This window comes from Protopterus annectens, chromosome 5.part0, assembly GCF_019279795.1.
Source record: "Protopterus annectens isolate FY-2018-M chromosome 5.part0, PAN1.0, whole genome shotgun sequence".
Taxonomy (NCBI): Eukaryota; Metazoa; Chordata; order Ceratodontiformes; family Protopteridae; genus Protopterus; species Protopterus annectens.
Window position 1 is genome coordinate 1,318,864,701 of NC_056735.1, and position 24,793 is coordinate 1,318,889,493.

Below are 24,793 nucleotides of genomic sequence, written 5' to 3' on the forward strand. Positions count from 1 at the left end.
GGAGCAGGCACTTGCCATACAACAGTAGAACCTAAGAGTGCAGAGTTATATCGGATAGTAAATGCATTAATATCATTTATTTATTTATTTATTTATTTATTTTACATTTGTTAACCGGGCTAGTCTAACTGGATCTATTTCCATTTTCAGTAGAGGCCCGGGGAGAAAAGCTCCACATAGAGATAAAAACAGTTACATAGTATGCAAAAAATGAGCAGAAATAAAATGAGGTGGGAATAGACAACTATACAGTATAACAATGTGAATTGAACCAAAACAGCTTTTACGAAAGGTACCCACAATTACTTACCAAAAATTATTATAATGATAATGGCCGAGACAGCCTTTGTATTGTCCAAATGATCACATGTGCAGGCTGCTTAATAAGATAGACATGAAAGGAAATCACGAGGTAACTTTCCAAATATAGAATGAAAAAGAAAGATAGATGAAGCAAGATGAAAGCAAAGGGTTGATTAGGGAATAAGTGGGATAGCGGAGTTAAGAGTATGAGTACGGCCATGTCAGAAAAGACAAATATGTAGAAATGATAGCACTGGGTGGATCACAATATGAAGAGCCATGTGGGTGCAGAGTAATGTTAGTGTTATATATCTGGTCTTTTTTGCAAGGCAGTTTACATTTCTTAAGATATTTCTGAGATTTAGAAACATGTCTACTATACTATGTCACTTATTGCAAGGCAAAGCCCTGTCTGCCAGTAAATACCACTTTCCATGGATCACTTGCTGTCTGAATATACTAAAGAATACTTGCCCTAAAGGGAAAGAAGTATATTTAATGGGTATTTGAGGACTATGTTGCAATCTCTTTTCCCAAAGTGTGGTTACCATTCATTTAGCACTAGTTCTGTGAGCAGTAGAAGTTGGACTCTTCATAAGGGGCATAAAGATGTAGTGAACCTTCAGTCCATTTCATTTTCTAGATGAAAAAATGTTTCAAAATGAGATAAATGCTACAAAAACTGGCTGATGCATCTCTATGCTTACACACACACACACACACACACACACACACACACACACACACACTATGCACCAAATGGAGGAAGGATCAGTTCCCCAAAGACTTGCCTTTAGGCTATATAATTAAACTGGATCATGTGGCAAATACCCTCTCATAGGCGAGATTTGCATCCTCTCCAGAGCTGAGACCTGAATTGGAGAACCAGACACTGTGAGTCAATAATGCTAATGGCTATGTGGAAATAAAAAGCTTTAAGGTGAAGAAGAGCAGTTAACACCAATACCTCACCTCAAAAAATATCTATTAGGTCTATATTGCTTGACTTAACTGTTCTGTCTGACCCAAACCAATACTGAATGAGAGTGATTTTTATTTTACAAAAAGTTCCATAAATATACAGTAAGTAACGCTACAACTGCTGCAAATTTTTAGCCAGTCTGTCCCCATAAAACTGTTTTGTTCTATTTTTTCCTCTATGCATTGAAAAGCCTTACCTCCAAAACAATTCAAAAGTTATTCATGAACTTTTCCAAAAACATTATTGGCATAATTATCTATAAAAAATCACTGGACTCCCATTCTCAAGGACAAATGAGAAGGTAGATTTTGAATTAAAAAGAAATATGCTTCAGTATTTGCAAAAACTGAAAAGATCACTTTTATGCATGAAGATCTACTCCTTTTTAGGTTTGAAATCACACACCAACATTATTTCTTAATGTTTTGATTGATTTTGTTTATTTTATTTTATTCTGGTGAGAATGCAGATCTATGCATTTTTTCATCCAATTGTTTTGTAAAAGTTACACTCTTGTCATTTTCCAACAGCATTCTTTTCTGAATTCAGCCTAATGTCAGATGACAATATACCTCTACTACATCAATATAATAATAATAATAATAATAATAATAATAATAAAGTTTTCTGGAGAAGACCCCTTGATAATTTAATTTTCATTTTGTTTTGTTTTGTATTGCCTAACGTCTTTTAGAGAAAATAGACAACAGAATTTCAAATATGGTCATGCTTCTCAGAATATATAAAATATGTGTATTTTGCTGTATAGGTTCATAGGTTCATAGGTTTATACTAGGCTATCTGCCCTAAGGCATTTATAAGCCTAGCCCAAAGTTTTGTGGCTTACGCCACCCCTTATATGAAAAAATACTGTGCCCATTAGTTTGTTTTGCCTCTGTCCAGCAGTGACACAGAGATGATTATAGGTTCATAAAATTAACACAATATTACTTTTTTCTTGGAAAGAACATTATTTTCATAAAAAAAATTGAATAATATGGTATGGCTACATAACAAATGCATCAGCTTTAGAGAATGCAGAATATACTTATTGTGAAATGCATGGTAAAACCAGAACATCCAAATGCTTATATAATGGTTACTAGTGGCATGGCACCTGTCAAAAAAGGAGATGAGAAGAAGAAGGGCCGTTCTGCCATCAATGAAGTTGTTACCCGGGAGTATACCATAAATGTCCACAAATGGATACATGGAGTGTGAGTATACAGCTGTGGTGTGGTTTGAATTTTTTTTTTTTTTAAATTCCACTCTAATTCAAAAATGGGAGTCTGTAAAGTGAAATTCCAAGTATAATTTTTATGTCTGGGTGGGAACTTTGCAATCTTTTATCACTTGAGGTATGAAGTTGCTACATATTTGGGGAGAGGGTTGATTCTTTGTCAGTTCTGCACTCTGTGGATTTTCATTACTGTTGTGTATTGCAAATTTTAAGTATGGCTGCTGAACTAATTGAGGTAGTTTGAAAAGGTAATGCCTTGGAGTGGGTATGGTAGGTTCTCAAAACACGTGTGTGTGAAGGTAGATCTAGAGTGTACTTGTATATTGTTTATATGCTTCATAGTTAAGGCCATGATTTTGCTAGGAAAAAATAAATGCTGGCAACCTAATTTAGGATCACTTGTTGGGACATTATTACCATTGCTGTTGCAAGATTTTTATATGGTCCTATACTAAAGTCTCACAGTTAAATTTTAATGCATTTAGGATAAAGCATGTTTTTTTACACTGAATTCTATATTGGTATGCTTCAGGGCTACAAAAAATTGTGTGCAGTCCAATCCTAAGCGTGGCGCATCTCTCTGTATGTGTGTGCAGGAGACACAACACATGTGCATGCACACACAATTTGCCATAGATTTTCAGTGAAAGTGGTGCAGTGGTAGCATTGTTGTCTGACAGCAAGAGGTTCTCCTGGTCGATTCTCAGCTGGAGTGCCTTCTGTGTGGAGTCTGCATGGCCTCCCCGCGGTCGAGTGGCATTCGAAAGACATGCGTGGATGGGCGTGCCTTCGTTGAAGGTTGGGCATTGGGCTGGCAACTCGGCACCATAAAAAATCTGCTGCCAATCATTAGCGGACTGGAGTTCCGCTGTGGCGACCCCTAACAGGGAAAAGCCGAAAAGGCAAACAAAAAAAGTGGCACCTAGCAATAGAAAGGACCGTTCCTCCTTAAACATATGAAGTATTACAATAAATCTTTCGGGATAATAAAAAACAACCCTCAGATACAAAATGCGCATCTGTATCAATTTATTGAAAGTTTACTTAATCGAATCAATAAAGGTTGAACTTTATTGATTGATTAAGTAAAACATCGAATAACGTAAAAAAAAAAAACAAATAAAAAAAACTAAATGGTGTAGGCAGGGGGGCAAGCACCCCCACACCCCCCCTACTTAAATATACCATCTCCAAGACCTCACTACATTGAGGTAAATGGAAATCTCCCCTTACAGAGATTTCCGTTTACTTGCACGATGTTTTTCACTTTCGATATTGTCATGCCGACAATATCAGACTTGATATTGTCAGCTTATGACAATGTGAAGTAGACCCACAAAATGCACTTAACTAGTTGTTCCAGCTGTAAAGACAAGTAAAGAACTTTATCTCCTTGGTCTTAAATACTGTTAGATTAGTGAACTATACAGAAGAAGTTCACCATAACACCAATAATAAAGAACATGTATAATACAAAATGTCAGGCAATAGCAGTAAATGGTCATGAACTATATCTACTGAATCTGGCTCTGAAAGACTATATCTCTGCACTTCTTTGAGATCTCATTATGAAACTTTCAGATAATAACAAGAGGGTAGCCAGCCATAAAACTCATCTAGGACTATAAATATAATCTCAGAATATGACCCCCACAGCTTTAGCTAACATGAAAGCACTTTATTCTAGCTGAAATACTCTGGTGAAATATTGAGGGTTTATTTACTTCTGATGCATTAAGAACTCAGTAGAGATATAGTTTAGGTCACTGCTATACTTATACTGAACAGATGTTTACTACAGCACAGAAAATGAAAACAGTATAATACAACATGTCATAAGACTGCAATAGCAGTAGCAACATATGATCTAATGCCATTAGGGACTGTATTTGAAAGGATAATTACAGTCACCTTTATAATTTTATTATGACACTTTCATGTAATATGAGCAAGGTGCTCAGCAGCAAAACATGTATAACACTGGAATTGTAACATCAGAGCTGCCACTGCAGCATATTGTTGAATTTGACTTTACAACTTTAGTCACTTAAAAGCAATACATTGTAGCCATGGTGTCTTACAACTGAAAATAATAATAATAATAGTAATACTAATAATAATGATATTATTATTATTATTATTATTATTATTATTATTATTATTATTATTATTATTATTATCAGGGGAAATATAGAGGATGTTTACAATTTACAATAAAGAAGTATTTAGGCCATGACTGTATGCAGTGTACTTAACAGAAATTCACTGCCACATCCAAAATGAAAGCAAAGTATAATGTAAAATGTCCCACTGTGGTAATAAAGGCATGTGAAGTAAAGTCAAAGTGTACGCAATTTTGAAAGGCTATATCTCTTAAACTTTAAGGTAATCACAGTTGATTCAACTACAGAACAAAGCTAAGGTTTTAATTTTATCCTCAGAATGTCTAGTACAGCACACTGTTGAACCTGACTTCACAGCTTTAGTGGCTTAAAAACACTATATAGCAGCCATGCAGAATGTATGAGAAATAAATATATTTTTTTCTAGTGAATTTTTGTACCTGATGTAATGGTAACTCAAAAAGAAGCACTTTAAGCAATTGCTGTACTCAGAATTCTGAGCAAAAGTTCACCAGACTGCCACATATGATGAAAACAGAATGTAATGTAAAATGTCAAGCTGCGGCAGGAAAAAAGGTACATAAACAAAAGTCACTAGGGCTTGACTTTGAAATGTTATGCCCCATTTAAGACTTTGTTACAAAGTCTTCATTGAATAATAAATAACGTCGGGCAGCACGATGCCAGGGCACTTCTATGGGCTAGGTTTGGAAAGGCTCCAGGACCATTAGTCTAGTACACACCTATGAACCTATGGTTTTCAGCTAAGAAGCAAACATAAGACTGCCATTGTAACTTCAAAGCTTCCAGTGAAGCTCACCAATGAATTTCACAAAGAATGACACTGTAGCAACAGCATATAACAAATGAAAAAATATATATTTCTTGTGAAATGTATAGGATTTTTATTTCTGACATAATAAGAACTTAGTCTTACTTGATCTTCTGTGCAGAGGTCAAATAACCCCCTGGTGGAAACCAAGCATAGTGCCAGACTATGACAACAGATTCCTCTGAAATGCTGGATTATCTAATTGTGTATAAGAGTCTACATGTCAGCTCCCCAAATGCAGTTCACAATAAAAAAATGGGGGGCATATAATAAGATACTTGATAGAACGCATACACATGTATTGTCCAAGTGGAATCTGCCCCTTCTGAATGAATACATTTACCCTTGTTATTGAAATAATCACATAATATGGCAATGTTGTGCTTTGACAGATACTGTCCCCCAGTATACCATATCAATAATCATTCAGAAATTATCCTGTAACTGCTTTTTGCTGTCATGCATCACATGCCCATAAAAATGTTACCTACATTCTATATACTATTAATTTTTCATCAAGAAGAAAATGAAAACCATAGCGGCCACATCAATAGATTTCATCTTGCTGCTATTAACATACAATGACCTCTTTTATTCAACAGTGATAAGCTAACTGCCAAGAGCAATGAAATATTTTTTATTACATATAAATTTATTACTATGTATTAGTAACACTAATGTATTTCCACTTGCTGTTATACAGCAGTCTACCATGTAAATTGCTGAAATCATTAAATAAAAAATAGTTGTATTACCACTGCCCACATCTCTATCTGGTTTCATAACAAAAAGTAAAATAGCAATCATGGTAATGCAATTTAACTTGGAGCTTTCAGACAAAATGCTTTGTTCCCATGTTCCACCAAGCCACAGCAATGATCACTTTAACTGGATTTTTTACCATTAATTGTTGTTTCAAGTGGTTTGAAATCACACCTTGATTAACCTAATATTTGAGATAAAAGTCTGTTTCACTTATAAATTGTATCATAAAGTCAGTAGTGAGCCTCATATACAATCTCAAATCATTCAGTTGTCATAAGGTTTCCGTATTTTATGCATATTTTTCCAGTACTGGGTTAATTAAAGTGTGATTTCAAATCAATTGAAACATCAACAAACAATAAAAAATCCAAGTCAAATAATTTTGTATTTATTTTTTATTTTATTTCCAGGTTAATTACCGGGGAGGTCCACTGGGCTCAGGGAGCCCGTTTTCAGTGGAGGCCCGGGGAGAAAAGCTCCATATTACATACAAGTAAACCAAAATAAACTTATACAAAGTAATGTGAAAAAGTACAAATGCATAATGGCAATACAATTCTTAAACATATTTACAAAGTTGTTTAGGGAACCATTTGTGCAATAATTAAGTTGACAGAGGCAAAAGATTAGCGTTTACTTAGTTAAAAAGAGTTCACAATTGAAGAGAAACAGTTAGTTGTAGACTAGATATTTGAAGGTTGTAGTAAATATAAGTTTAGAAGAAGTGGTAGAGATAAAGGTGGGAAGTGCACTGTTAGTTGAACATACATTATAGTTTCTGGAGTATTTATAGAGAGATAGTTGAACAGTAGTAAAAGTGGAGTTCACACATGGCAGGTGTGATTGCCATAGTTAAACAACATCAGCTAATATAGGTAGTTAGTAAAGACTATTGTTCTCAGTTAGAGGGGATGAGATCGAGGACAATATACAGTATTTACATTATATACATTTAAAGTAAAAATGCAATATTAATAGTGTAATATTACATTAGAATCAGAGGGAGGCAGTTATTTAGGAGGTCATTAGATTTAGTTTTAGATTTAAATAACTTTTATATTTTACCTAAGGTGCACAAAAGTGTTGAATATGTATCTGGGAGATTAATAGTTTCCATAAAAGGGTCCTTAGTAGAGCTTATTTGTTGTTTTTGGAAGATGTCTTAAACTATTAATACATTTAATTGATGCATAAATACAGGACAATATGTGATTTTGTATAAGATTAAAACATTAAGGGTGGAACAACAGAGGTATTCACTCAGCTTGTATGTAAGTTCATTGTAAAGGTCTACCTCATGTTTCAGGGCTACAAGCCCCTTCATTTTCTTTAGAAAAGGCAGACATCGTTACATTTGAATTTAAAGATGTTATTGTTCAGTTGACTGAGTTAGTTAGTTCTTAGAAGGAATGTGTTTGTTTTTACTTCAGAGTTCTACTGACAAATGAAATGTACAGTTATGGGGGTTGGCTTTTGTGCCTCTATATGCCAATTTGCTTATGGGATGTTTTGATTAAGTTTATTTACATGATTCCAGAGTTAATGATTTCTTTTATTTGATAGAAGTTTGGTTAAGATTTTTGAAAGATTGTCGGCTTTTTTGTGGGGTAGCTAGAGTGAGATGCAAGAATGCCTTAATTATTTGAATAATCAATTTAATATGTCGTTTACAAAATGAAAATGGATTTTCTTACAGTTGATTTTCAGATGTTCAGATGATTAAATCTATTGATAGTATGTTGGATAACAAATATTTAGAGAAGTTTCTTTTAAATCATTATAGTATTACAATAGCTACCATCCCATGCATAACAAAAACAGGTTCCCTAATTCACAATTCATGTGAATTAGGAGGATTTGTAGTGATGTAATGATCAGGGTCAGTATGAAGTTCGAGGTAATGATTTTTCCAACAGGTTTATTTGTAGAGGGTATTCAGAAGATTAAATTTCTCTAACTAATTGAAAAATTGATAAAACGTCAAGGAAAGATTTGTTACAACATAAGGCTAGAGAGAAAGTAGAGGCACATAATTCCAACATTTATGATGGGATATGGAACAAATACAAATAAGATTTAAAAAAACATTGATAAACATTGGTCTTTATTAAATGGACAGTGCTTAGGATCCTGTTCTGCCGTATAGATGTTTATTTGGGTATAGAAGGGGTAAAAATCTAGGCGAACACTTTAGTTCCTTCAAGAAGAAGAGGTTAGATTCAGTCTGACACATTGAGGGACAGGTTGGTTGCTTTCCTTGTAGACAGTTTACTCAATATAAACTTATATTTAAGTATAATGAATTTACAACAAAGAATAGACTGCGTTTTTAAATTAAGTGGAACATTTCATGTCTTATAAAATGAGTGATTTACATTGCAATGTTTGGGTGTGGGTCCTTTTACATTGGACAGACTACAATAATGTTAAATGATTGTATTAGTTTAAATATTAGTAATTTAAAATGTAAAAGGACTAGAATCGTGTGATGCAAGCACTTTAAGGATACATACCGGGGCTCACTTTTTCTTTATTTGAATAGACAGGGTAGCTCAGAAGATTTCTTGCACTAAGAAAAGTTAAAGAAATTTTCAGTAGGAAAGAGAGATGTTGGCTCATTAACACTAGAATGTTATATGAACCAGGTTTGCATGAATATTTATAATAGCTGTATGGAATTTTTTAAATGATTTTTTTCTGGGTTAACTACTTGTTTCTGGCTGGTTTGAACTGATAATGTGATATGCCATGTTACTATTTAATAGAGTAAAGAAATTTATGTCTTTTATGCAATGATAAAGCTTGCATTATGAATGAAACTTATTTAGAATTTTATTCTGGAAATCATAGAGATGAATAGAGTGGGTACTTGTGATTCACTGCTGTTTATACTTTCCATATATTGTACATTACTGGGTTGTACAGCAGTGGCTTAGTAGTTCATGCTGAGCTGTAGTGATGTTGAGATATATTTATATACATTTATATATATATATATACATATATATATATCTACATAAAATAAGCAGTCATCTCTCAAGTGAATATTCAATATAAATGCATGAAAAACAAAAGTAAATTAAAATTATTGTTCTTGTAGGGGGTCACACTTCCTGCTTCCTCTATATCTAAGATACTTTAAATATACTAACTTCAAGGTAAAGCAGCAGTGGAGAAATGGGTAAATTCCCTTACCCACTATCTGCAAAATGAGGCAAAACACACACTAAGCCATAACTCTGTAGCAATTTAATGTCAGTTGAACAGACTAACTCAATTACATTGTGAAGAACAAAATGTAATGACTTAGATGTATACAGTAAAACAACCTAAATACATGCCACTAATATGTAGGTGTACCTAAATAAGTCAAAACATCCAAATCAACACAAAAGTATTGGGAAAAAACATTGATGGTACAGTGTGCATGCTATGAGAAATTGTGGCACCACTCACACCGACTGTTAAAGATATATATATATATATATATATACAGTGGATATAAAAAGTCTACACACGCCTGTTAAAATGCCAGGTTTTTGTGATATAAAAAAATGAGACCACAATAAATCATTTCAAAACTTTTCCCACCTTTAATGTGACTTATAACCTGTACAATTCAATTGAAAAACAAAGAAATCTGTTAGGGGAAAACATATAAAAAATAAACAAAGTACAATAGGCTGGTACATACCCTTAAACAAATGCTTTGTTGAAGTTCCTTAATGACAGGAAATCATTACATAGATTTAGTTCTGTCACTTAGTACAGACATAGTTTTTTGATTTAGTATGGTATATGGCCATCAAAATTTCCACATTTCTAAATAAAACTGAGGAATCTAGGAAGAACAAGAGAGTATCCAGTGACTGATCCAGGATTTTGCAAAAGGGGGGAGGCACAGTCTGGAAAGTCGACAAGTGAGGTGGGGAGGTGGGAAAGCAGAACACTGGGGAAGGGGGATGTGAAAGAATCACTTTAAGATATTGTATCAGCATGTGTGAAAACATAGCAACATACTATCAGTTGCAAATCATTGGGGGTGGATTTAGCATAACAGTTAAGGTCTTCACCTTAGACACAAAGTACCGGGTTTGATTCTGACCTCAGCTTATTAGCTAGACTTAAAATTAACATTCATGGCAGTTAACCTAATATTCTCCTATGATTCAATGCACCTGGTGACCTGGTGTGGCTGTGTTAGTGGAGGTACACAACTCCTATCCAGCACACAGCATATTACAGACATTACCAGTTGTTTCAAGACACACCTGGAAGATGTTTGGTTGCCCATGCCAAGTCATAGTTCTTTTCTACTCCATACCTGACATAAGCATTATGATAACCTACCAAAGAATTCCAGTGAAGGTGATATCACCCCAACAATACCCACAGCAAATTTAAATAATTTAAGTCAATAATGATTTATGTGAAATCAGCAAAGTTTATTTAAGTATATAATTGTATGTGCACAAGTTAAGTTCAGTTAAAGAACGTAGCAAGTTAAGGAAATACATGTTATGAAATAAAAAGTCCTAAAACCAAATAGTTAAGTTATATGCAATGTATAAAAACAAATTTAAACTACTGTAGCATTTCACAAAGGACAGTAACACAAAATCTACTTTGTCTGACCAGCCTGATATGCAAAGCCACAGAAAGACTTACTAGGAAACAAGAACCCTCTGAAAACTGATTCCATTTCAGTTTGGATTTGTCAAGGGCAGGTCATGCTTACTGAATCCAATGGACTTTTTTGAAATGGTTACCAATGCAATAAAGGAAGGTAAAATGGTACACACTGCATACTTCAGCCTAGACAAAGCTTTTAACACAATCCCCCACTCAGGCACAGTAGAAAAGCTAAATAAACTAGGAATAAACTCCTGTGTCACCCACTGGACTGCCACATGGCTCACAGATAGGATGCAAGAAAACAAAATAGGGAACGTTACCCCCATAAAAAGATGAGCCACTGGTGGAGTCTCCAGGGTTCTGTGCTGGGACCTTTCCTGTTTAGCATCTACTTCTCTGAAGTAAAAGCCAATACCAAAGAACTCTGGATGACCACGTTTGCACATGACGACAAGTTAGAAGCTGTCACTGAATCCCCCAAATTACATAGCCATCCCGCTGGAAGGTTTGTTCCAAATAACTGGTGCCAAAATCATGGACCAAAATGAAATGCCAGTAAATACATTATTCTATCGTTTGGGAAGTCATCTACCTCAGGGAACAACCACAATGACAATAAGACCCTAAGAGCAGACTGTTTGGGATTTTGGAACTTATCTGTACAGTGACCTAAATATTGACCAATGTGTCTACTGATGTATGAAAGTGCTTCTGCGTTGTATAGCTTAAAGAAAGGGGTTATGTCTAGATCTATGTTGTCACTGCCCCCCTTTACTCAGCCCTCATTAGACCAGTCATTGAGCATAATGCCCCACTTGGCCTATATCTGCCCAGACATGCAATGACTGTAATGCCCACATAGATACCTTACTAAAAGGATACATGGCCTAAATATGTCCTACATGAACTGACTTAAAGTCTGCCATTTGTATTCTTCCACTGACTGGCTCCTATAGTGTTCAACCCCACATCTCCAAAATGTAGAACATAATGTGACAATATGGAGCAAAAGGGAAACATTTACTAACAACTTCATCTAGGATGCTCATAGCATAATAAATAAAATAACTGGTTCCTCATACTTAGAGTTTTCCTGATTAACATGATTTAGTATTGTATATCATGACAACAGTTAACACTCAGACTCACAAACTGAAGAACATTCCTCATAATGAGATATAGTTGAGAGCTTTGCCGCCTTTCCATCCCCAGACAGACAGTCACTTCTAGCCACCAGCTGTGATCACCAAACAGACTGCTTCTACACAAAGATAAAATTGTTGGTTTGAACAGCTGTAACATCAAAAGACTTCTTGGAAAGCCATCGATTTTAGTGTGATGTCAAATGTAAATCAGCTCCCTCTCTCTACAGTTTGAGCTGGCATCAGACTGACAATATTCACACTAAACCAACCCAGCCTTTGGAGTCCTAAATGTAGAAAAATGTGTCTGTGTGTGTGTGTGTGTGTGTGTGTGTGTGTGTGTGTGTGTGTGTGTGTGTGTGTGTGTAAATGCATGCTAACACATATCCAGTTATTCCAGCATCTTTCTAAGAGTGATATTTAAAATCTCTCCCTATTTCTTGGTCTTTGTTCTCCCATTTTAGGTTTACATACATAGAAATATTTCAAGCACAGGTAATAATGCCCTTCTACCCTGCCAATATACCAAAACACTTGTTCCCATAATAAGTTCCAGACTGTTCTTAAAAATATCTAAACTAGTACTTGCTTTAATGTAATTTGGTAGTGTATTCCATGCATCAGTTGCTCTCTTAGAGAAGAAATTAGTACATTTCTCATTCCTACAGAATCTTCTACATAGGTTGTCTGATGATTCTCGACTACTTTTTGATAACACCAAACATTCCCAGAGGTAGTCGTCGCTAAATGCCCTGTATACCTGAATAAGGTCACCTCTTAAATATCTGAGACACTGTACAAGTTCAGATATTTGTCTTTCACAGTGACAAATTTTTACTTTCATTAATGCTCTTGGTATATTTCTGCTGGGGTCTTTACAGTTCACTCATGATTTTCTTATATGGTTTCCATATAGATATTCCACACTCAAGTTTGGATCTAATGTAACTAAAAAACAATGACTTCATTTCCAATTTCCTAGACTTTATAAACATTTTTATTCTAAATATAGTTCTATAGCTATCACTAACCAACTGGTTGATATATTTATAAAAACAAACCTGGCACGACCCATTTACCATACCATATATTCCCTAGTCCTAAAATGTATCTATAGTTTCAGTCACCGTGTGCTGTATTAAAATATTAACCATTCAATTTGTTTCCCAATCTACAATCTCATAAGCTTAATTTTTGATGTGATTATCAGCTGCCCTGTGTCCAAAATGTCACTTTAGTGAAGTTCTTTTGCAGACATGCATGCCTCATATGTAACACGTAACTGGCTTGCCCATTTTCAAGTCATCAGTAACATACAGACTAGAGAACACACACACACACACACCCATTTACTCAATACTTGCACACAAAACACTGTTTATTTAATACTTACACACACACACACACACACACACACACAATTTGACACTTACCTCACAGTTTTTTGCAGTAGTATGGCTCGGAAAGAAGTGTGCGGGAAAACGACCATACCTGCATTATCATCGTAAATCCTGGCTCCTATCTGGTCTTAAAAAAAAAAAAAAAAAAAAAAAAAAAAAGCTGTTCTGAGGTTCTTGCACTGTGCAGCTTGCCCTATGGAGCACTTAACCAAATTTCAGGAGTCTGCCCTGTACAGTGCTGCACACACTCGATTGGAGAATGGGAGAATGCAAAAGCATAACTGATTTAGTACACACCGTACTAAAATCCAACAGAAAAATTTACCCACACTATAGGACTGAAGTCTGCAAAGAAAAGGAGTTGCTTGGCACTTCACTCAGACTTTCTGCAAACTCCAAACGTTAGTATTAGGCAGGCACCGGCAACAACAAGAGATTGACCGCAGCTGTATTTAATGGAAATTAAGCAGCCTACCAAATACACCTGCAGCCAATCTCAATCAATTATGTTAACTAAAAAAAAAAAAAAAGTCAGTGTTGTGTTTTTCTGGATCGATTAGTCCAGTCATCCCCCAACCCCCCCCCCCCCCTTAGCTTTAGGCGAGTCATGACCAACAACATGTTTACCCCTCCCCCGCAGGCAGCAAGCAGGACTAAAAGCAAAGTGATAATAACTGTTCTGGCTGTCTGGGAGTACAAAACGCTTATCATTGGGGAGAGGAGGACTTTTGGGACATTTTTTTAAAGATTTTTTTTACACATTTGCTATCCCTGGCTTGTCAGTGTGTACGCTACAGGCTACATATAGGGTTGCCAGCTTTTCAAATGGCCATAGTGGGACATTTTTGGTACAACATCGGATTTGGCAGGCCAAAACATACCCACGGCCAGTACAAAGGACAGAACTTCATGTCTTTGCCTAAATAAAAGCTTATTCTTGTAGCATTTTAGTTGTTCTTGTAGCATTTTAGTTGTTTATTCTGTTTCTTATAACATTTAGGTGTTTCAGATACAAAATAACTGTTTTATGCAACTATTACATAAAATATAGGAAATAATGTTGTCCTAATATCTCAGGACATTTGCCATTTTTACAAGTTTTTTGCAGGATACAACTGTCCAAAAAGGGACTGTCCCTAGCAAAGTGGGACAGGTGTTAACCCAAGGTACATAGCGTATGCTTTCCAATGTCCTTGGCCAAGTTATAGCATGAGTTTAAAAAGGGAGAGGTGCATGCCCCTGTGCCAAAGTCTAAATCCACCACTGGTATCTGAGAGGATAAGCAGTAGTTGTATATCTAAGTCATAGCAGCTGAGAGGTATGCTTGAGGTTGCATACTACACAAGGCCTTCATGAAGTGCCTAGAGTAGTGTGTGATGAACAGCTTATAAATGCTATAGTATGCTGTACTGTAAAACCTATGCTGGTCTAATAAGCAGTAGGTACCACATCACCTCTCAGTTCTGATGCTTCTTATTAGTGGATTAGCAAGGCAGTTCTCAAGTTTATGTTATCTTGTAAATGTAATGTCCTATCACAGTAATCTCTTGCTGAGAAATTTATAACAACTGAGGCAGTCCTTCCTATTGCTTTAAGAATCCCTTCCTAGGCTAGAACCACAGTTTTGAAAGTTTTCTGCATTAAAATAATCTTAAAATGGTGTTTTATGCCTGTCTTTGTTGTATAAACTAAACAAAATCTTCTACAAATATGTCATTATAAAAATAAAATCCATGAATGACAGTTTTTTTTCTGGTGGCACATAAAATAATTTGGAAAGAAAAAACGGTACCAAGTATGAGCCTCCTATAGGAAGATTCATGAATATTTAGGGACTATTTTATGGATTATTGTGCAAACCATATTGGTTTTATATGTTAGAATTTATTTTAAATGTTACGTGAAATATCTGGATTTCAACCTTTGTTATTATTTTTTTCTTGCATTAATTTGGTGTTGTGTATTATAAAAGTGCTTCTACAACTGAATTTTTGATAAATATACATTGAATTATCCCTTTTAGAATTTGCTGTTTTGAAGGCCTTGGAAATTTTATGTCTAGCATTTTTAGTCCTGCATACAACAGTTCTAATAGAAGCAGTTACTTTACATAATTGTATAGCATGTTTGCTGTGTATTGGCTTTTCTTTGTTAATACAGCCAAGAAGCTGTTGAGGAAATTATTTTTAAAAATCTTATCATACCTTAGAGTTTTTAAAGATTTGAAAAAGTCTGTATTGTGATGGCAAAGTTTTTTTGTTTTTTTTGCCCCCTGTGCCAACCTATCTTTTTCTGTGTTAAAAGTGTGTATGATTACATCAGCCATTAGGGAAGTTATAATGTTTATTATTCAGTCATTGCTATACTGGTATTAGCTCTATGGATTATATCCTATGAAGGATATAACAGCCAGCCAGATTCCAAAGCTTAAGGGCACCATCCACATACCCAAACCATTAACTAGCTCAAGCAGAGCTGAAGAAAAATTGTAGTCTGTGTGCCAAGTTCTTCAGAGCTTTTCTGCTGCTGAAGAGTACTTCTCTTATGGGATTTACAGAATTAACAGGTAGCCAATAGTTTTATTGCTGGGCAGGTAAGTGCCCTGGGGGGGGGGGGGGGGGGGGGGGCAAACTTCCACTTTTTATTCTTATGACAGAAAGTGACTTTTTGGTGAAAATCTTAATCCTGAGCTAGAAAAGGTGTTTTTATAGACTGTTAAGTGAAATTTAGTAACTTTTATCAAGAGCATTATTTGTTTTTACTTTTGATAACAAAATGGTAAAACTAACGTAAAACTATTTTATCTTGGTAAAAGTTGTATTTTATTACATTTGGGGTTTGGGCAAGTGTTTAATGTGCTTTTCATAAAATTTTATTGGAAACATTAACTTTTGTAATACTTACCTATTTCAACAACTACAGTTGCCAGGTTTCCCTGGAATTCAGGCTTCTTTGTCAGCTTCCCCATGGAACAACTTACCTCTTCCTCCATTCTTCCTTATTCCAGCCACAAACAAAAAAAAAACTTGCCAAGCAACCTTTGCTACTTCAGCAGGCTACTAAAGTCTCTCACCCACAGATGGGTGACTCTGCTCTGGCCATTTCAGACTGTTCATTTTTTTCTTGGCTCACTTTGTAGCTGTTGAAGTGCCCTTGGTGGGCAAGGGAAAACCACACTTATTTGTCTTGGAAGAAAGAGTAGGGATTTCTGAAGAAAAAGTAGGTCTGCTTCTTCAGAAATCCCTGCCAAAAATAAGCAAAACTTTAGACATATGTCTTCTGCTGTGCAGGTTCCTTTGGATAGAACTGATTTACTGAGCTTAACTCAGGGTTTAGCTCAGGCTCTTGATCCTTCCATTTCTGATGTTTCTGGAAAAATAAAAGTGAGTATTTATTGTCCAAGGATTCTGAAGAAAAAAAATTATAGTGAAAAGACAACTTCTGTTTTCTCTCCTTAGGTTTCTGATTCTAATTCTGAGTAGAGTGCTGTTTCAGGTAGTCCCTTCTAAGATGTTTTTATTTTTATGAAACCATATCCAAAATTAATAGTTTCAGTGGGAACATAAGGATCTTCTACTGTCCCTAAAGAAATATTATGATTTATTGCAACTGAAATTTCCTGAACCCACTCCAGTTCCTCCAGTTCTTCTAGCATTGAAATATACATTTATTATGGCCTGTAAACCTGATAGTCAGCCTGGCACCCACAAGAAAGCAGACAGATTGTATAAAGTTACGCAGTATTTAAGTTTTTTATAGTCCAACCCCAGATCAGGCCCAGCATTGATGTCAGTGGTAAACACAGCAGCTGCTGTTAAACATCTGGTTAATGCCAAGCCCTTTTCCTTTGTCAAGGATGGGAAAGCTTTTGAAAGATTTGAGAAAATGTATTCTTCTGCAACACTTATTTTCAGAATTCTCAGGTGTAAAACTCACAGGTTAAAATTTATGCTTGCTTCTTTTGAGAATACAGGGAATATTTTGGCATAATTTCCCTCATCTGAGGAAAAAAAAACCCATCTCTGTATAGTCTTATTGCTTCTGAGTCTCAAGTGACTGCACATTCTTTGAGGTGTACTGATTCAGCTGATGCCACCTGTAGAGTTGCTGTCACTTGGACTGCTATGAGGAAGTTTGCTTGGTTGCATACTCAAAGCCTTCCTGAGGATATTAAAGCTGAAAATTTGAATTCTGCCTTAGACAGAAATGTACTTTATAGACTACGTGTTTCAAATGTCTTTAAAAGTGTCATGAGAAAAGCAAGATAATATAGGAAGTCTGAAAGACTTTTCAGCCTTCATTCTCCAAGTTTGTCAAGGGGTTTAATGCTACTGCTGCAACTTTATTTCAAAAAGCAGAATAAGCGTACTCAGAAAGCTGCTGGCAAGCAGAGTTTTAAAAAGTAGTGGCAGGGATGCTTCAAGAAGAAAGAAAGAGTCCCCTAGAATAAAGGACAATCTACTAGGTCTGAATGTCTATCCGCAGAACCCTCCAAGCCTGGAAAGTCTTTAATTCAATCTAAAAAGTCTAAACTTTCATTTATCCAGACAACATCCCAGGATGCCTTCTAAATAGCATAACACATGACCTGTCAGGGCCTCTGGAATTACTGTTTAACTGTAGCCTCCAAACAGGCTTCATGCCTTATGAGTGGAGAAAGGCAACGGTCATCCCTCTGCACAAAGTTGGGCCATCTACAGACCCTGGAAACCACAGGCCCATAAGTCTCACTAGTCTTATATGTAAAGCCATAGAAAGAATTATCATGGAGATGATAAGTAGAGATATAGTAAACCTCCAGACACTGGACCCAACCCAGTTTAGTTTCAGCAAGGGCAGATCATGCCTACTCAACCTGGTGGACTTCTTTGAGAAGGTCACCAAAGCAATGGATGAGGGCAAAATCATCCACACTGCCTACCTTGACCTGGCTAAGGCATTTGACACAATACCCCACTCTGGCATTGTTGACAAACTCAAGAGGTTAGGTACAAACCAGTATGTCACTGGTGGCTAGCCAAGTGGCTCACAGACAGGACCCAGGAAGTTAGAATTGGGGAGTCCATCTCTACAAAGAGGACAGTCACAAGCAGAATCCCTCAGGGATCAATCCTTGCACCGCTCCTTTTTGGCATTTACTTATCAGAAGTCAGGGCCAATGTAAGTGGCCTCTGGCTGAATAAATTTACAAATTATTGCAAATTGGGAGCTGTTATTGAATCTCACCTTGACACAAATGTACTCCAGGAGGGGCTGACACAGACAAACAACTGGTGTCAGAGCCATGGACTAAAACTAAATGCCATGAAATGCATAATAGTATCCTTTGGGAAGTTATCCATCCCTGGTAGCTATCATATTGACAACACACCCCTTAGAGTTGACCCAGTAGTCAGGGATTTAGGGACACACATAGATAGTAATCTAGTCTTTGACCATTATTTGTCTACAGTGGTGAGGAAATCATTCTATGTTGCGTAAGTTATAAACAATGGTATGGAATCTAAGTCCAAGGAAGTCATTTTTCCACTGTATTTGGCATTCATCAGACCTATTATTGAGTACAATGCCCCCTTTGGTATGTACCTAACCAGGCATATCCAAAAAACGGAACATCCACAGAGGTTCCTCACTAAAAGGATACAGGGCCATAAGTAAAATGCCCTATGCAGACCGCCTCAAGGCCCTATCCCTGTAGTCTGTCTCCTACAGGCTTTTGAGGGGAGATCTCTGCCTGGCATACAAGGCATTGTCATACTCCACTATAATAGACCTCCTGCATATCCACAAAACATACAGCACCGGAGTTATCCATTCTAAAGACTTAAACCTTGCCTGTGATATAAATATGACCTCATTTGCTAGATCAAACTTCTCTTTTGCCTCCTGACTTGGGGGGGGGGGGGGTTGATGCTGACCCTCCTCCTCAGATTGAAGAAGGTTTTTATTCAAGAAAGTTTCGGGTACCAAAGAAAGAAGATTCAAGAGCAGGTCTAGATTGTTTTCTTTCTAAACAGTTTGTGACAGTCATAAATTTCAAAATTCTATCCCTTCACAATCTGATACCTCGCATTCCCCTTTTACGTTTTTGGTGATCCTCGATTTAAAAGATGCTTATCACCAGATGTTGCATAAAGTTTTGTGCATCTAGATCATGCTTTCAGTCCTTTGTGTTACCCTTTGGGTTATCACAAAGCGCCTAGCTCCAGTGCTAGCCTACTATAAACTGCAAGGTCTTCACATTATTCCTTATTTAGATGACTTGACTTTCTGATCTTTGCAGAGTCTTTTTGAAGGTGCCAGGAAGCTCTCACTTGGGTAAGTGAACTATTGCACAGACTGGGATTTTAGAAGAATATCTAAAAGTCTTGTTTAACTCCTCAGAGGATTGTTTTCCTGGGGTGTCTTCTAGATACCTGAGTTCAAAGTGGTTTTCTTCAATTTCACTCAAGCAAAAGTCTCAGCAAGGGATACTAGGATTCTTGACATTAATGATTCTCATGATTCCTCTAGCTCACTGCCAAGAAGTGTATAGTTATCCCCTTTGGGAAAAACCATGTACCCATGAATTATCACATAGGTGGCAGTACTCTAAACACCAAAAGTGTTATAAGAGACATAGGAACACAAGTGGCAGTGGTCTCACCTTCGATAACCACATCACCACAACAGTCAGGAAATCCTTCTATGTGGCACACCTCATCACTAAGGGATTTTCATCCAGAAAAAAGGAGGTCATTGTCCCACTGAACTCATCCCTCATTAGAACCATCATAGAGTACAACTCCCCATTTGGTATGTACCTCACAAGACATTGGCAACAACTGGACGGGCCATAGAAACACCTCACTAAAAGAATCACAAGCCTAAAGCAGATGCCCTATGCTGACCAACTAAAAAGCCTCCAGCTATACTCTGTCGCATATCATCTACTCAGAGGTGATCTCTGCTTAACATACAAGGCCGTGTCAAACCCAGAGCTGTTGGACATGCTACACTTAAAGAAATCCCAATCCATCAGAGCCACATGCTCCAGGGACCTAAACCTTGTCATCACAATGAACAAAACATGCTGGAGGGATAGGCTTCTGACCCAGAGACTCCCCATACTCTGGAATAGACTGCACATACATGTCAAGCAGAGTGCCTCCTTTGCCCTCTTCAAAAGGAACCTTGACAACTGGATGGGAGATAGGAAATTTACCCTGGGGATCACGTCAGTCGCCCTGCTAGACAGGGGTCCAGGCAAGTAAATATTGTGGGAAGAAATAGCCAGGGAATTGTTATAGCTAGGCTTGTATAGGCCCTAGTACCAACCTATGAACCTAAGACTCCACATGAGAAAATTCAGCAGTTCCTAAATTCTGTATGGTCCTAACATCAACATCCCCTGACATTCACATTCCAGTTTTGGGGTTTGTGAGAAGGGAAATTTTTTGGTGATGTGACCAATTTTATCTGAATCTAGGTGTCCCATTTTCCTTCCCAACCCCAGCACAGTCTGTAACAACAAACACCTCAGACTTTACTTGGAAAGCAGTGTCCCTCAGGATAAAATTGCATTGTTTTTGGAACAGAAAAGGCAGACCCAATCACATAAATGTAAAAGAGATTTTGGCAGAAATAAATGCTCTCAACTATCTCAATCAACTATGGTCCCCTTGACTATTACAACTGGTTACAGCCAACACACCACAGTGATGTTGGGCATAAACAAACAGGGGGGATCCAGCTCCTAACCTCTGTTAAGACTAGCCATGATAGGCTAAGATATAACTTTTCAGTACAGTCTCGGTGCAGTCCTGACAGAGCAATATTTTGTGGCAAACAAGCTAATCAAGAACAGAACAGACCCTCATGAATGGAAACTGAATCAGAAGGTCTTCCAGGAATTGATCTAGCTGTGGGGAACATGTCAGATCAGTCTTTTCAATTGGCAAAATTTTAATCCAGGTCTCCATGCAAATAAGCCTGGAAGACAGATGCTTTTTCTATTCTTTTCTTTTCCTTGGACAGGAATGCTCCTGTATGCTTTTTCACCCTTTCCATTAATATCCAGGTTCATTCTAAAGATTCAGAAGGACTCTTGAAAGACCAATGTGGTGACTTCCTTTTGGTCCAGGCAACAGTTTTTCTGCCGTCAATTGGAAATGACCAAAGGCAGTTACGACAAGCTTCCTCACAGACTGGACCTACTCACACAAGACAGGAGATGTCTGATACATCCCATCTTCAAACAACTGCAACTAACTGCCTGGTTGATAGAGTCTTTATACCTTTTAGGCACCTATTTTCAGAAAGTGTGCAGTAGATGTTAAAGGAGGCAAGAAAACTTGCTGCTATAAAGTCACATATCAGCAAATGGAAAAGGATTTTCTAGCTGGTGCCAGTGCAAGATAGTATGTCACTATACTCTGTATCCCACGGACTGCTAAGAAAAGACCTGTGTCTGGCATTTAAGGCATCCTCTGATGGATTTACTACACATACGTAAGTCAAATGACAACAGAAATACTTGGTCCTGGGTTTCTAAACCTCTTTTGCAACATAAACAGAACAGTTTGGAGGGAGCTGTATATTTCACAGTAGATACTACTGATGTGGAACAGACTCCCCATCCACATAAAACGAACTTCATTCCTGTCCATATTCAAGTGCAGCTTGGATCTATGGATGGGAAAAAGAAAATGTACCCCAAGACGTCCCCCTGTACTACTATTAAATGCTTTATCCCATGCATGGTTCCCCTCAAATTGTCTATGGTATGATCTCAGTTATTTTCATTAGGGGTAATATATAATTATCAACCATAGGACAGGTAAGTCCAACCTCTAATCACATGGAAAAGGTTAATTTGACCACAAAAGGGAAATGGCCTGAGAGGGCAGCTATCCTAGTACTTATCTATGTACCTATAAGAACCAGGACCCTTTTAAAGCTAGTGTTTCTCTGGTTCTACATTATTTATGTGAGGAGTTATCTTCTGACAGGTCTTATTCCTCCCTCAAGGCACACCTGTTAGCCATTTCAGCATGCTTGCCCATGAACTCCCCCATGCATTCACATGTAAAAAATGTTTTTGAAATGGGTTTTGTATACTAAGCCTTCTAGAAAATGAATGGCTTCTCCTTGGGATCTTAATTTTGCCTTGGAAAAATTAACTCCTGCTCCATTTGAAACAGCTCATTGGGTCCTTAAGAAGGAAACAGTTTTGCTGATTGCTCTAACTTCTGCAAGAAGAGTATCTGAGTTGCAAACTCCTATGGTGAGTCAACATTATCTCATTTTCCACAGCGACATGCTTTCTTAACAACTAATCCTCCTTTTATGGCAAAAGTGGAATACCAAGCCATTTTACAAACATCCTTCTATAACCTAGAAATGAGAGAGAACGGATACTCCATACTTTGGATGTTGACAGACATCACAGATGTTATCTTCACAGAACTGAAGGTTTCTGCATCTCTAATCAGTTGCCTATTTCTTAAGTAGGTAAGAAGAAAGGGCACCCTGTGTCAAAGCAGAGTATTTTCAACTGGTTGTCTCATTTTGTTATATCTCCTGCAGCAAGGTAATTCCAGGCAGAGTCAGTGTTCATTCTGTTTGGGTCTTGGCTTCATCTGTGTCTTTTTGGAAATCGTTGGTTTCTAGAAGTATTCTAGAAGCAGCAACATGGCCTTCTGTACATACATTTACAAAGCACTACAGACTAGTTTAATTCTCCATGTCTATGTCAGGGTTTGCTAGGACCATTCTCCAGCAGCTCCTGGACCCTCATGCTTCCTCCTCCCAGACATTTTAAGCTATGATAGTCTACCCATACAGGTAAGAACACAGTACAGTTGTGCAAGAAGACATCATAATAGTAGATGTTCGAATGATCACTGCTGCAATAACTTTTCACTCCCTACATCACCCTATTTGTATATATATATTTTTTGGCAGGGTGAAGATCTTTATGATTTTTTCTCAAAATGTTTTATTTAATTTAAATTAAGATAACAGAATACAACAATATAAATAAAAAACATTTTGTACATTAAATATAGAAATACACATTTCAATAAAATGAAAAAGTAAACCATTTACATTATATACATATTGCCTGAGATTAAAATACATGTAAGTAACACAAGCTAAGTTGTGTCTTTCGGCTTTTCCCAGTTAGGGGTCGCCACAGCGGAACTCTGGTCCGCTAATGATTGGTAGTTGATTTTTACGTGCTGAGTTACCAGCCCTGATGCACAACCTTCAACGAAGGTGCGCCCATTCACGCATGTCTCCACGCAGAAGACGCTCTAGCTGAGAATCGAACCGGACAGCGTCTTACTGTGAGTAACACAAGCTAAGTAAAGGTTTAAAAATCAAATAAGATAAGTGAGATTATGATGAAAAAGGTTCAATGAGGGCAAAAACTTTTAACCAGGGATTGTCTTCAAGGTTGTCGGGGAATATTCTATTTGTTTTAGTTGCTACTTCTTTAATAGCAGTGTCTTTTAAGAATAAAAGAAATTCTAAAGATTGTGACATTAAAAATGTATTCCATTTCCTTGTGATGACTTTACTGGCCACAGCAAGAATTGTCCAAGTTAAGTAGGAAACATCTTTTTTGGACTTTTAATGTCTATAACATGGAATAATTTTAGTTCTTTTGTAAGTATGAAAGAATTGGACCATAATGCTTTAAGAAAACCATGAATCTTTCCCCAAAATTCAGACTGTGACAATCAAAAAACATGTGTGGCCGGTTGGCATTACAATATTTTTTACATCTCCATCATTCGACTTCAAAAACTTTGTTGAATTTAGCTACTCTATTAGGGGTCAAAAAGCTCTATAAATACATTCTCAGGTAAATAGCCTCCAATATGAAGACCAGGAAGTTCTTGAAATAGACAGAATATATATTTTTAGATCAGTTGAAGGAACTTGATGTTCTTTTGTAATGAAATTCCAAAATGTATCATTCAAATTACTAGAATGAGTTGCTAATATTGTGTGTAATGTGGAGATCAAATTATTCATTTCCCAGTCTTTATAAACAATTTCATTTAATATTTTTAACAAATTTGGAATGCCATTAGTCTTAGAATTAGATATATAAGACAATTTAATGTGAAATAAAGACATAGCCGACTTCAAATGAGATGAATCTCTAATGTCAATATTAAATTCCAAAGATAAAGATTCAAAATATTTAATTTTCAATCCTTCAAGACATTGTTGCCAACATAAAATTATGTAGACTTCATAATTTTTTATTATGCTTTGTGGCTCATGTTTCCAGTGTTTTTCACCTACTTCAATATTATAATGTTTGCACAATCCCCACTGCAGCAGTCTTGCCATATTATTATGCCTTTCAGTATAC

General features: G+C 36.6%; 1 protein-coding gene across 2 annotated transcripts in view; it reads right to left on the reverse strand.

Annotated features, from left to right (window-relative positions):
* Positions 1–24,793, reverse strand: part of NMS (neuromedin S) — a 543,705-nt gene that overhangs the window by 339,689 nt on the left and 179,223 nt on the right. The window lies entirely within an intron of this gene.